Source organism: Phocoena sinus, chromosome 5 (genome assembly GCF_008692025.1).
Source record: "Phocoena sinus isolate mPhoSin1 chromosome 5, mPhoSin1.pri, whole genome shotgun sequence".
NCBI classification, from domain to species: Eukaryota; Metazoa; Chordata; class Mammalia; order Artiodactyla; family Phocoenidae; genus Phocoena; species Phocoena sinus.
Window position 1 is genome coordinate 127,903,276 of NC_045767.1, and position 15,454 is coordinate 127,918,729.

At 34.5% G+C, this 15,454-nt stretch overlaps 1 protein-coding gene across 2 annotated transcripts in view; it reads right to left on the reverse strand.

The window, feature by feature from the left end:
* The window catches only part of GRID2 (glutamate ionotropic receptor delta type subunit 2), a 1,366,547-nt gene that overhangs the window by 724,958 nt on the left and 626,135 nt on the right, over positions 1 to 15,454 (reverse strand). The gene's annotated exons all lie outside the window — the stretch shown is intronic.

Genomic DNA, 15,454 nt, shown 5'->3' on the forward strand with positions numbered 1-15,454 from the left:
ATTCCATTGTCTAGTGAAATAGTTTTAGACAAGCATCCGTGAAATTTCCAATAGGACTATTAACATTATATAAGAAGGTTTTAAAAGGATGCTCTAGTAATTTTTACTAATAAAAATGTAAATCTTATTTTTCAGAATTTCATGTTTTATGTGTAAAATTAAAAGTATAAAAGACTACAAAAATACCTCAAATAGAGTTAATGGGCCTGTATTTAAATACAGGATTATTAATGATTTATTTTCTATTAAACTTTTTCTTTTAAAAACACAAACAATTCAAATAAAAATGTATACTAAAAAAGTTATCACAAAACGTATGTTTTATGAGTTTTTCCCTGAATATAAAAGGTTAACTGCATACGGCTTTAGATTTCTTTTGGTAGTAATACATTCAATTCCATTTTTTTTTTTTTTTTTTTTGCGGTACAGGGGCCTCTCACTGCTGTGGCCTCTCTCGTTGCGGAGCACAGGCTCCGGACGCGCAGGTTCAGCGGCCACAGCTCACGGGCCCAGCCGCTCCGCAGCATGTGGGATCTTCCCGGGCCGGGGCACGAACCCTCGTCCCCTGCATCGGCAGGCGTACTCTCAACCACTGCGCCACCAGGGAAGCCCTCAATTCCATTTTTAAACCCACATTTGACAGTGCCATCTTTAACTATCATTATCAGCAAAGTTATACAAAACTAAATTCCTGATCATTTATTAGTTTGTTTGGTTTTTTTTCCCTGGTAATGAGAATCCATGTGGTACAAAAGCATATGCATGAGCACTTTTAATGATCTTGAGGTAAAATGATGTTGTTGATTAATATCTTTATGCCAACGGGAGGATTCCCTTGTATTTTAAATAGAATTTTAAGGTTTCATTTTATGCCTAATAGAATTAAAAGTCACATGTCGGCTTGAAAGGAAAAAATGTCATGGGGATATTAGATCAGACCATCCATGTAGCCTAGTTAACCTCATACCATTACTTTTATCATGAGGACATGGTCATAATTGTAATATGACATTGCACTCAAACTTCACCTTAAGAAAATTTTAATTTTGGTTTCAAATTAAATTATTGGTAAATATTAAATATGATTAATATTTAACACTTTAAATTATTAATAATATGTTCTGTAAATCTGTCACACAATTAAATGGCAGAGCAAAGAATGTGAACACAGGCAAGCTGGCTCCAGAATTCATGCTCTTAAATTATATACCCTCACACTATGTTTACTACCTTTTAATGTCTCTCTTGAAACAATGACCAAGTTTTGGATTTTATACAAGAAAAGAGACCATCTAGAGCTGATAAGAGGAAGGGGAGGTAAAGGCAATGGAACCATTTGAGAGAATTCTCTCAGGCTTTGAGCTTGTATTCCTGGCCATTTGGGAAGAGGCAGCTGCAGTGTGCATGAGGCTAGGAAAGCCAGGTCAAGTCCAGCTTGGCTGCTGTGCTCTGCCATTTTAAGTTATTTTTAAGACTATATCTTATGAAAGGAGAAGGATATGAACATGGAGAGTATGATGATACCCAAACGCCGATCATTTTCCTGCTGTTTTATGTTCAGCAGTTCACCCAGTTTTTACTACCATCACAGAATTATGGCAGCAATTGGTTAATTAAGGGTCATCTATGCCAGTATTTCTTGAAGTTAAAAAAGCTTCAGGTCCCAAGAATATGTTCTGGGATGCCAGTCCTGAGAAACTCAAACGGATAAATAAACAAAAACGCTTATTATTCACTGGTGCCAGCACAAAAGCAAATGTAGGTTAAAAAAAATGCGTGAAAGTACTTAGCTAAAAAATTGAGTTCTTGTCCTTCCAGTATGTGTATGTATATACATTTGAGTCTATATGAATATGTGTATACTCACTGAAATAATTAAAAGTAAAATCTCATGGAGCCCGGTATATCCCTGAACATATACATTGGAACTCATTCTGGAAATCAATGATCAATATAAAGAATTTCACGATGGACACTGTAGGGCTTTCTCTACATTCTCCGATATTACTTCATATACACTTAACTCCTTCTTGAGCTGGATAACTCATATATTGTGAAACAAAACAAAATTAAATATGCATTTTCTGCTTTGGGGATAAGAACTTACAGGAATGTTGTCTAGTTTTTTTACCTTTGATGCAAGTTTTGTATAGAGTTGGAGTCTGTCCTTTACCTGAGCTTCTTCATGTCAATGCCTCTCCTACAATTTACTAGAATTTTTAGCTTTCCCTTGACATTATACCACTGTGCTAGACACAATAGAGGAAAACAAAGATAATAAGAAGGGCAGGGACCTAATTCAACAAAAAGAGGATCTGGGAAATCTTAACTTACTTTCTTGTTGGGTCCGTGGTTGAAATTAGATTTTTGATTAGTCCATTTTGGTTGTCCATTGTTAAAGACCTGATGAATTGTACTATTTTATATTCATGGTTGTCTCCAAGCTTTATAAATAGCTCTTAAAATGGAATTATCTCTTGGTGGGTAAACCACTGCTAATTTTTCATTACTGAAAACTCGTGATGGATAAATAACAACTCAAAATAAATAACAGCTTTACTTTAATCCAGTGTCAACATTTTCTCTCACCAAACACAGAGCTAAACAAGCTAATATTAACTAAGTTTCATTTTTCTTTCTATTTCTACTCAAGATGAAAAGATAGTGAGCAATGACACCACTATAGTGAAAGCTAAAAGCAAACCTAGAATAAAGTAGTATCTAGACAAATGACCAGCTAACTAAGTTAATCCCTGAGTAACAGAACTTTCTTGTAGTTTTTTTTTAACAAAGCCATTGGTATTTTGAAATAATTATTCTCAATAAAATGTGAAACGTCCTTAGTATTCTCCAACATTTCATAGCCAATGATCATATGTCTTCTTCAAAGAAAATAATAAATTTATACTGAACAGTGAAAACTGTAGGATGTTTATAAATTTTGTTAGTGTCTCCTGCCTGTTATGTAGTTAGATTATAATCCCTAAAAAAGCCCTATCCTACACAACTTCTATACTCATTTGCTAACTAACAGTTAAGAAAATGTTCTATAAAACTGCTAAGGGACTGAAAGAGTAGGAAAAAAGCAGCCGAGTATCATGTCTGGGTGCACGTAGGGTGTGCCATTTTCTAATAACTACTTGGTTTTTGGTTTTAATTTCCATATTAACAGTTAAATACCTGTCTTTATTCTTTTCAATAGATGGAGTGTAGCAGCAAGGAATTCTCAGCAGGAAGTAAGCAGGAAAAACCCACCTTGATTCGTGGTAATATGGTGATACATAACTATGGAGCAGAGAGATTAATTTACCTTGTGAAGCCTATTTGTTAAGAACCCAATATTCTGCATATAAACGATTCTGTTGGTATTATATTCCCATCACTCTTGAAGTTGTCTCCCCCTTCCCATCCCTCTGCCATTGCTATGAATAGCCATTAAAACAGCATTTTTTTCGCAGTGAAATGAGTCTAGTGTAGTGATTAAAAGCTCTGGAGTTAAACAGATATGGACCAGACTCCCAGCTCCATTATTTAATTAGCTGTGTGGTCTTTTGAGCAACTTATGTATATTTTTCCTATAGCTGAATAAGTTAATGATGGAGGCATAATTAAGTTCATAGGTGTGTGTTATGTGTATATGCTTCACAGTGAACATTAACATATTAAAATAACAAGTAATCCATTAGTCAGTCTTTTGAAAATGCTTATATATGTTGACTGAGGATTTCCCAATTACGTTCGACCACAAATTGTTTTTCATAGAAAGCTAATTAAGAGTATACTGGCTATCACATAAACTCTCCCTTACTAATCTCTCAGAACATCCTCTATATTGTCTACAGAACTGACCTTTCTAAAACACAAGTTTCTCATGTGACTACTCTAGCTGAAATTCTATAAGGGACTTATTTTGTCCTGATGTAATAATTATTCATACAATGGCCTCAATCTACTGTCCTGGTTTTTGAAGTTCTAGCTTCTGTCCCTAAAAACGATTTGCTTTTACCTTCAAATAATTTTGTGTTATTTGTATTATTATTTCTATACAATTCCCTCTGCTTAGAATGCCCAGTTACCTCTGGCATGTAGAGAACCCATATGTCTTTCAATTGATACATTAGCAGAATTAATTTATCCCACTTCTTTTCGCAAAGTGCTCAAACATTTTCATTATGTATATTTCTATTATGGTATACATTATTTTATAATTATTTATCTGGATCCAGTCCTTTACCATGGAATTTGATCTTCTGGGAGCTGTATCAAGATTTGTCAATATTTACTCATCTTTTGACTCTCCCTTCCACTTCTTCCCCCTAGACTCACCATAGCTTTATAAAATGCTGGCTCATAATTACCCTTCAAATAATGGATGGACCCTAGAGGGTATTATTCTAAGTGAAGTAAGTCAGAGAGAGAAATACAAATACTGTATGATTTCACTTATATATGGAATCTAAAAAACAAAGTGAGCGAACAAACGAAACAAACAGAAAGAGACTCAGATACAGAGAACAAACTGGTAGTTATCAGAGTGGAGGGGGGTGGGGGATGGGAGAAATAGCTGAAGGAGATTAAGAGGTAAGAACTTCTAGCTATAAAATAAATATCATGGGGATGTAATGTACAGCATAGGCAATATAGTCAATGGTATTGTAATAACTGTATGCTGACAGATGTAATTAGACTTATCATGGTGACCATTTCACAAAGTATAAAAATATTGAATCACTATGTTGTACAACTGAAACTAATATAATATTGTATGTCCATTACAATTCAATAAAAAAGCATAAAATAAATGATTACACGGTATTTATCCTCCACTTTTAAATATCAAAAATGGATGAATTAAATAATTTATGATTAAGAATGATTAAGAAGTAATCAAAATATCTAGTAACCTTCTGTGCTGATACAGATTGAACAGGTAGGCTATACAACATCTCCTACTTATAGGCAGCCACAAATATGAATTTCTAGTGATAGTAAAGGGAATACATACATATACACTGAAAAAACATTGACTGAAAACAAGCAAAAACCTCCAATACAGAAAGTCTTTAATATGTGACACACATACATATAACAAGTATATTTAACTATATATGTATGTGTGTGTATATATATATATATATATATATTTATTCAAATGGCAAGTCAAAACCATTACATTTTAGCGCCCTTGCTGAAAATCTCAATATGAGCAATATATGGATGATGTAGGATGACTTATTTAAAATCTTTTAACTCACTGAGAAGTTCAATGTATGGAATATTAACTAAATATGTAAACATCCTGTATTTACCTAGTATTAGCATATGGTGCCAATAAACAAAGTATCCATAATAAATACAGATTTAAAAAAAATCTCAACAAACTAAAGAAGGCTATAAAACTCTTTTCATGATCACCCACACCATCTCTCAACACCATCTGCTTACTTATTAGAATCCATTTCATTATACTAACTTTCTCTATCATTGTGAAACGTAATCTGATTTCAGATAGGGGTGAAAAAGGAAAGCAGATGTTATTCTCTAATCACTGCTACAACCTTTCTTTGCGAAGGTCAAGATGGTTTACAAATGTTCTGTCACATGAATAGTAATCCTCACATCAATCCTGCCAGATAAGCAATTATATACAAAATTTTCCATTTGAATTTCAGCAAAGTTGTCAGAATATTAACTGTTAAAGGTGCTTTCTTTACTTCTAACTTCTATCTAATTATTTCAATTTCATGCTTAAACAATAATGTGATATAGATTTATGATATATATATATATAATCACATATGCACACAGACGTATATGTAAGGTCTGGCTCAGCTATAACTTTCTCAATTTCTTCAGAAAAAAGTTTTTATTTCTCCATAATAAGTATAATCTTGGATAAGCCACATCAAAAAAGCCAGCTATTTTAAGGCAGTCTCATACAATTCTCATATTTGAACACAACTATATATTTTTTAGAAATGTCAAAGCAAAAAGATTTTTAAAATTACTACAGTGGCCTTTTCAGTTTTTAATAATAAGTACATTTTTCTTCAGAGACAACAGCCATCTTGCCTTACTAGTTAATCTGATACAGAAACAATTCCAAATTCAAGCCCCTGGACGATACATTGTGTGGATCATCATGTGGCAATGTTTATTGCACTTACCAAATGTAGGGAGATTTGAACCATGCTCCATTAGGCTAAGCAGACTAACCATGGTTTTTTTTTCAGATATTTTCATTGCTCTGACTTTTGTGTGGATGATCAAAATATAAATAGAGATCTTAGCAACATATGTTGCTAAGCAACATATGTGTGTATGTCTGTATACGAGTTATGTATGTGAAACCATAGTTTTTGACTAAAAGCACATTTCTGCCTTTCTCGAGTTTGAAGGACAGACAAAGGAAGAGAAGACAAACAGGAAAATGCAAAAGTAAGTGGTGTTCTAATTGCCTTACCCTTATATAAAAAAGAAAATATGGAATGAAAAGAAATTATAAAAGCTGCACTAGGGAACTATTAAAACTCCCTAACCCCCCAAAAATGTGGAATACTATGTGTGGAATAATTCTTACTAATATCGTCTAAACTAGAAAGAAGGGGTGCAGAGGAATGAACAAGGAGCACTGGCTAAAACTAAAGGTAAAATCCTTGAAATGAGAGACCTTAGCAAGGAACGAGAACCTCACAGATTTACAGGGCACCATGCTGAACTCAGGGAATGGCTGCAAAGGCTTTGAGTATCCCACCACAAGAGTAAATTCTAATACATGACAATTAACAGTATCTCAGAAGTGAGAACAGAGTATATATTTTCCAGAAATAATTGTAAACAAAAGCAGAGAAACCAAGCTCTCTGACTCAAGACGGTAATAAAAAGAACCAAATTCAGATGTTGTGGGAAAGGGAATCAAACAGAATTTACCTCCTTACGTTACAAAAAATAAAAGATCTAATTCAAGCTACTGATTTCTCCCTGACAAAGAAGAATGAAATAGCAAGATGATTATACAACAGCACATATTAAAGAGAATAAGATAGACTTTTCTCCTGGAACAGCCCTTTGGTTTTATCCAGCTTTGGCTTTATTCTTTCATTATAAGGTTCATTATAAGAGGAATGACTGTGCTCTCCTTACTGAAGATGAAGTCCTTGGTGTTTAGCATCCCTCTGTCTATCGTTTCACCAAACCCTGATTATTTTTCCCCCTGTACAGAGCAGCCATTTGCTCCAGCTTAAACAAGGGTGATGATGGTCCACTAAGACATCATCCTGCTTACTAGTTACATATTGTTTTCCTCCTGGAGTAGGAAACGTGGAAGGTCACCCAGTTCATTCAGTAGATTCCTTTAGTTCACTCACGTCCACTCAGACATTGTCTTATTCATCTACTGCCAGTACTAGAAATTGTATAAGGAATTTTTAAAATTCTGTTTTTATGCCATAAAATCACAGAAGTACTTGATTAAGGAAATGGAATTATCTGATTTGACTTGGTGTTATTTTCCCAACTTCCAAAAAAAAATCAGAGGGCCATTTCTCTATAGACCTGATATTTTGTGATGACAGCATATGGTGATCCGGAGGACATTAGGCAAGCCATTAACAAAGGTCCAGGAACCACTTTACAAAATATTTTTGAAATGAAAATTAATGGGTAGTCTTTTCTGAGAGCTCTTTCATAGTTGAATGCAGCTGTATGAGATTCATTTGCAAGGAGAAATTCTGTTTATATTGCTTTTGACCTCATTAAGCAAAAATATTGAAAACAGCTAGCTATAGTTGATGCAAAAGAACACAAAAGCAAAAATTGCTACAGACTATGTTTCAAAATGCATTTGGAAGTAGATGATTTACATGACATATCAGTACCACTGCTGCCATGATCACCACCAAAACACACAAACAAGAACAAAAAGAGAAAAAAAATAAATAGCTAAAAAATAAACCCACCCACACATACAATCTGCAAGAATAGTTTCAAAAAATATATTCATTTTCAGAAGAAAAAAAGAAAAAGGAGCAAAGAAAGGAAGGAAAGAAGGGATGGAGAGAGGGAGGAAGGAAGGGAAAGAAAGAAATTTTGGCTTATTCCAAACAGAATAAGAATTAAACTAAGGATATTTCAAAGGCTGCTACTTCATTTGCAAAGGCATCTTTATATTTCTGTACATTTTAACCAACAAACAAGCAGACTTATAAATACAGTGTATGATTTCTTGCTCAATTTTTTAACAGATTTCTAAATTCAAAATAGAATTTTCATTATTTTTTATTTAGAAATTCCTTCCTAGCATCTAGACATACTTTTTAAAATGTTATTTTTAAAAAACTTTTTCAGAAATTAGCTGTAAGAGAAATCATGAATGTATATGTTCCACCTTTCCTAGAAAAATTTGAGCTCTTTGAGACAGAGTTAAGCATTAATGAGCTTAGTCCATTTTTTTTCTTATTTAGGCTACTAATTAAGCTTTAAATGTTACCTTTTGTCCCATGTCTGTCTCCTTTATGAAAATTATTACCTTCTTTTCCATTTTTCTCTTCTTTATCCTCCATTTATTTGAAGTTGCAAGATTCCTAATTTGTTAGACCGTATTTACCACTATTATTCTATCCCTTTTCACATCTCTGTTTTAGTCTTAGATCTACAATTAAATATATTCAGTGATTACTGTCCATCATTTTGTCAGAATTTAATAACCACTAAGATGGAAAAAGCTCAGCTCCTAGTGAGTACAGAATTGTCTAAATTCTTTCAGGTTTGATACTATTGTTTAATAACCTTGACACATGAAAGACAGCTTGGCTCACATAGTCTTTCCTTTGTATTTTTTTGAAAACAGGGTTCCACTGTTGTCTTGTTTTGAATATTGTTGTGGAGAAGTTTGATGCAACGTGAGTTCTCTTTTTTTGGAAGTAACTTCATCTCTTTGCCTGGTAACGCAGAGGACTTTCAAAAGATATCCATAAGGGCTAAAAGTTTTTCTAGGGTGTATTTAAGAATTAATGAAATGTGCTCTTTCAATATGTAACTGAAGATCTTTTATTTCTGAAAAGCTCTCTTGAGTTAAGGCTTAATTTTTTTTTTCTGTTCCTATGTTTGGGTTTTCTTCTTTAGGGATTCCAATTTTAAGAAATCTGTTATCTTCTTAGATATTATCTATCACGTTTTTCAACAATTATTTTTAGCTCTTCACTTTGTTTTTGTCTTTTGGGCTCTTTCATTGCTCTCCACATGTTCGCTTCATCAATGCACTTATTTAAAAAATAAATACCCTTGAGAATATATTCTTCCTTAAGCAACTTTCTGTTGAATCTTTATTATTGAGGTCTTTTTCTCCCATCTCTTCTCTTTCATTTCTGATCTAGTCAACTCTGATTTCACATCCTTTTATATTTTGTCCATTTCTATTTTGAGAGTCACTTATTCAAAATGTATTTTTTCATATCTGCAAGTGATTTTTTAAAAGATTTAATTAAGGTGTTGGTGTTTGTTTCAGTTTTCCTTTGTTCTTGGATGTTTTTGTGTACGTGTAAGTGAGAGGGTGTGGGGAGAATTTTCATCAGTTAAAATTTTTTGATACTCAATATCTCTTTTCTTTTTATAGTAGATTGGTATAAATGTTGTCAATAATTTTCTGTTAATTTTGAAATAACTTTTTTTTTCCTAAACAAGCAATAGCTGGTGAGAGGCCAAAGAGAATTTTAGTGGTTTACACATTTCTATGTTGACGAACACTGTGTTGCACAGTTAAAGTGAAAAGAAATTTCTTTATTGAGGGTATCTCTTCTTAATGCATTGGGGTTCTCTGATACTGATTCTCTTCTCTTTCTGTAGGTTTTTTTTTTTTTTTAATTTCAACTTTTTGATTCCTTGTTTTTCTCTTAAGTACAGAGCTTCCAAGGAACTTTCCACACTCTCTAATCTGCCCATTCTTGCTCAGAAATAGTATCTTCCCAAGACTGTTACATTTAGTCCCACATAATTTCAAGCACCTTTTTTTCCTCACCTGTTCTTAGATCTGTTCTCAGTATTTCCTTGGATTTGTTTTCAGTACCTCTCTTTCTGGTGGTTATTTTATCTGTGGTCAGCCACTGCTAGGCCTCCACTTCCTCTCTTTTGTTTCACAGTCTCTGTCTGTCTCCCTAATTCAGTGTGGGCTCCAAAGCCAGACTCTGCTGCTACAGGAATGTATTTCCTTACATTCAGGTAATTTTAAGTTTGTTGTATTTCCTGTATACTAGTTTACATTAGTATTTTTTTGTGTGTGGCTAGTTATGCTACTTAAAATCTACATGGGTTTTGGAAGATGTTTGGGGAGATCTGAATTTAGGAAGCAACTATTATCCTATGGGAATTTTGCATGAGCTATTGTGGAGGTGATATTTTGTAAGGAAGTGGTATTTTAAGAAGATACCAGAATAAGCCATTTCAGGATTTGACTAAAGAGATATTCAACCAGAGAAAAAAGCAATCACAAAGAAACTGAGTGAGAATATGCTAAGAAACAGAATAAGCGGGACCAGAGTAGCTAGAACAGAGGATATAAAGAGAGAGTGGTAGGTATGAGGTTGAGGAGCTAACTAGGGGCCTTGTTATCTGTATCTATGGATTTACCTATTCTGAATATTTCATATAAATATAATCATATAACATGTTGCCTTTTGTGACTGGCTTCTTTCACTTGACATAATGTTTTTGAGGATCATCCATGTTGTAGCATGAATCAGCATTTCATTTTTTAATGATTGAATAATATTATATTGTATGTACATACCATGGTTTGCTTATCATTCATCAGTTGATGGAGATTTGTTTCCACTTTTGGTTATTGTGAATCATGCTGCTATGAATATGCATGTACAAGTATTTGAATACCTGCTTTCAATTCTATTGGGTGTAAGAATTTTCTTTTTACTTGAATGTGGTGAGAAGGTATTTGAAGGTTTTGATAAAAGAGGCATGAACTAATTTACATTTTGAAAATCTCAGGTTTGCTCCTGCTAAAAAAGATAGAAAGTAGGGAGATAGGGGCTTTGGGGGTAATCTAAGTGAGATATCCCAGTAACTTTGACTAGGACAGTGGAAGGAATCATGGTGAAAAGTGACAGAATTGGACAAATGTTTTGAAGGTATAAGAAAAATTATCTTACAAGAATGACCCTTAAGTTTATGGACTAAGCATTTTGATGAATGACATAATTTACTGATGTTAAAAATTATTTTAAAAGTAGGAAAGCAATAGGTTTGTAAAGGAAAATCAACAGTTCTTGTTTTGGAAACATCAATCTTGGAAATTCTTGTTAGACATTCCCTTGGAGATAGACAATAAATAAGCTAGTCTGGAGCACAGCAGAGACACTGTGGTAAATTTACAAATTTGGAAGCCACGGGATAGATGGAATCACATGCAGTTACTGCAGAGAAGAGACAAAGTCCTCAAACTAAATACTGGGCCACTAGATCATTTAGAGGTCTGGAAGAGATACCGGTGAAAGTGCCTTGAAACAGGCAGAAAGTAAAAAATAAAGTTACTAAAATTGTAAGCAAAGTAAAAAATTACTTTTGAAACTGAGTAACAAATTGGCTGGGTCAAAGTATGATGTAATACGGGGACAGAGAACTGACCACTGAATTGTAACAATGGAGATTATTAGTAACTTAGTAATAGAAATTTCAATGGACAGGAGTGGACAGGGTTGAAAAGAGAAAAGCAAATGGAGGAGTAGAGAGTGTGAGTTTGGACAGCTTACTTGGGAGTTTTGCTCTAAAGGGGAGAGGATGGAAGGGAGTGCATGGTATTTAGAGAGGTAAGAGTGTTGTATGTAATAGAAGAGGTACTACAGCATGTTTGCCTCCTGTTGGGAAGGAGGACACAGAAAGGGAGAAACTGAAGGTTCATGGGTGTGTGCACATTCACATACAATAAGTCCCCTACAGACTAACAGGTTCTGTTCTGAGAGCATGTTCGTAAGTCCAACAAAGTTATCCTAGGTACCCTACTAGTACATCAGCTATATAGTACTGTACTCTAATGGGTTTATAATACTTTTCACACAAATAATACACTAAAAAAACAAACAAAAAATGAAGAAAACACTTTTAATCTTACAGTACAGTACCTTGAAAAGTACAGTAGTACAGTACCACAGCTGGCATCCAGGGGCTGGCATCAAGTGAACAGACAAGAAGAGTTACTGACTGGAGGAGGGAGAGGAAGTGGGAGATGGTAGAGCTGAAGGATTGTCAGCAATAGGAGGCGGAAGGCAAGCTGCAATTTCACTCACACCTGACGTTGATGGCACAGATTCTGGTGGTTCCTTGTTGGAACCAGATGCATGTTTGCATCTTTGAAAGTTTGCATCTTGAAGGTTCATATGTAGGGGACTTACTGTACTTGCTTGTTGTTGGGAGGACTGTGGAAGCAGTGAGCAAATGAGATCACAGAGTGGCCTTAAGTAAGCATGAAGACAGTTCAAGTTCTGCCCCAGAAGTTAAACAGAGTGTGCATGGTACTCATGCAGCTAGATTAGTAGTGTCAGTGACGGGAAAATTTGGCAAGCCTCTACTGATTGCTTCTATTTCCAAAGAACTCTAAAAAACTATAGTAGCATTCTTGGGTGGGGAATGTGGATGCATTTGAGATCTGAGGTTACCAACTTAAAGAAAAAAAGACTTTTTTTTGCCATCTGTGAAATAATGCAGTTTAAAAAAAATACAGGTCTATAACTCTTTATCAGCAACCCCTGAATGTGATACATCTAAATATTGAGAATGGGGATTTAGAAAGGCAATATTGTGCATAGACCATGTTTCTTGTTTTTGTTTGTTCGTTTTTTTGCGGTACGCGGGCCTCTCACTGTTGTGGCCTCTCCCACTGAGGAGAACAGGCTCCGCACACGCAGGCTCAGCGGCCATGGCTCACGGTCCCAGCCGTTCCGCGGCATGTGGGATCTTCCCGGACCGGGGCACGAACCCGTGTCCCCTGCATCGGCAGGCGGACTCTCAACCACTGCGCCACCAGGGAAGCCCTAGACCATGTTTTAAATGACACTGCCAGGAGGCAATATGGTGCACATACCATGTTTTATATAACACTGCCAGGGGGGTCTGCAGCAGCACCTCAAAATCAAGCTGATTCATATTTCTGTAGCAAAGGTATCAAGAGCCACAATATATGTGATGAAAAGACATACAAACACACAAAGAAGACTCCTCATCATTCTCATTTAGTTTTGATTCCAAATGAGTTAAGAACTATCTTTTAGTTTTTAGAGCTTTTCAGATTTCTCCATTGTAAATAAAGGCCTGTGGATACTTAATGTATAGTATTTCCATAATTCATTAGTTGCTGAAGATGTTAATTGAGGTTCCAAGTACAAAAAATGTCCGTGATTAAAGTTATGGAAATATCACATACTAAATTACTTTCTTGGAGATTACTGATGTACTTTAGCATAAGTACTCCGAGAAGACACAGCTATTTATCTTTAACTCTTAAAGAAATGTTTTTTCAAGTTTGTTTTATATTTCCCCTAGCACCACTATTACCATGTCCAGATTAATTTTTCCATACATGAGGGTTGAAGAGCATGATGGAGATTGCTCAAAATAGGGAAGAGAGATTAGAAAAGGAAGCGACTGCGCAAATATATGCAAGCTTTTCCCAGATAAAATGCATCCAGTAATTGCGTGACCACAGCCATGGAAATTGAATGTACTTAATCGTGTTTTGTATATTTCTTAATTTAGATAGAAGTAGGTAACAAAGAGAACTCAGTAGGACCATTTGCGTTAGTCTGCTATACAGTTATATAATACCATACTACATTAAAGAAATCTAAAGGTTCAAATGACTATGCAACTCTGAATAAATGGCTGCAAAGAGTAATGAATCAATTAAGGAATTCACAAGTTTTACTCTTCTTGAAAGAATTATCTTGTAAAGTGTGCACTTCGGTTGAGCATAAAAACAATGAATAAAAATGCACAATAAATAATACTAATGATTGGTGATTTGTATCTTTATGATAGGCTGAATAATTTTCCCCAGAAGATATCCTATTCCCTGAAACCTGTGAATGTTATCTTATACGGCAAAAGGGAATTTACAAATGTGATTAAGTTAAGCTGCTTGAGATGGAGAGATTACCTTGAATTGTCTCCATCTGCTTAATGGGATATTTTCTCTTTTGACCAAGCTTACTCTTTGAAGATGGAAAAAACTACTTCCCGATTTCCAGGAATTTATGAAATCAAGAAGGGTTAGCTCTGCAAATATTTAATGTCAATGATAGATAGCTAAAAAACCAGAAAAATCATGGCTGTAAGGAAATCATTGGTTCCAACAACTACGTTAATGTTAGCTTTTAGGGGGCTATTGTACATTGTACACTATGTCTTTGTCTCTAAGTAATTCAGTCTAATGCCTTTTGATTAAATCATCATGGAACACCATGGTTAAACTTAATTTTGTCCGCTGGAGTAAAAATAAAGTTTTAAAATATTTTTTTGGTATACTACAAATAATTCTCCTAGGACTTCCGTGGTGATGCAGTGGTTAAGACTCCATGCTCCCAATGCAGGGGGCTCGGGGTTCGATCCCTGGTCAGGGAACTAGATCTCACATGCATGCCACAACTAAGAGTTTGCATGACACAGCTAAGGAGCCCGTGTGCCACAACTAAGGAGCCCGCTTGCTGCAGCTAAGACCCAATGCAACCAAATAAATAAATATTAAAAAAAATTCTCCTTAAAATGCTTAATGAGATTACCTTCTTGGATTATATACTATTTTTCACATATACTAGAGAAAATCATTATAAAGAATATCATAATTTCCATTGGTGGCAAGGTTGAGGAAAACAGTTACTCTTCTACACTGTGTATTGAAAATTTCTAAAACTGTGGAAAAAATAATTTGGCAGTACCAAATATATCGAGTTAAAATATTCACTTTGTTCAGTTTTAACTCCTAGAATCTATCCTACAGAATTAATTACATACTTGCACAAAAACATGTGTGCAAAGATTTTTAAATGAGCACTATTTGAAAAATGGAAACATTCATAAACATTCTAAAAGTAAGTATCCTAGTGTCTACCATTAATATTTGTGTGATCCAGTGGATGAAATTATGGATTTGGAGATAGACATAAATTTAAAGACAGGTTCTACCATTTATTGGCCATGTAAATTTGGAAAAGTTGCATAACCTCTCTGAATTTTTGTTTTCTTGTCAATGAATTGGGATTAATGACACTTCATAGAATTATTGAGTAAATTTACTGACAACATACAGTAGAATATGATAGATTCTCAGAAAGTTTCCTCTTTCCTTTAGTATGACTTTCATTCATTTGGAGATGATGTTCTGTTTCAAATAATTTGAATCCTTACTAAATATAGTTTCTAAAGTATCAATTAAATACAGGAAACTTTTAATGTT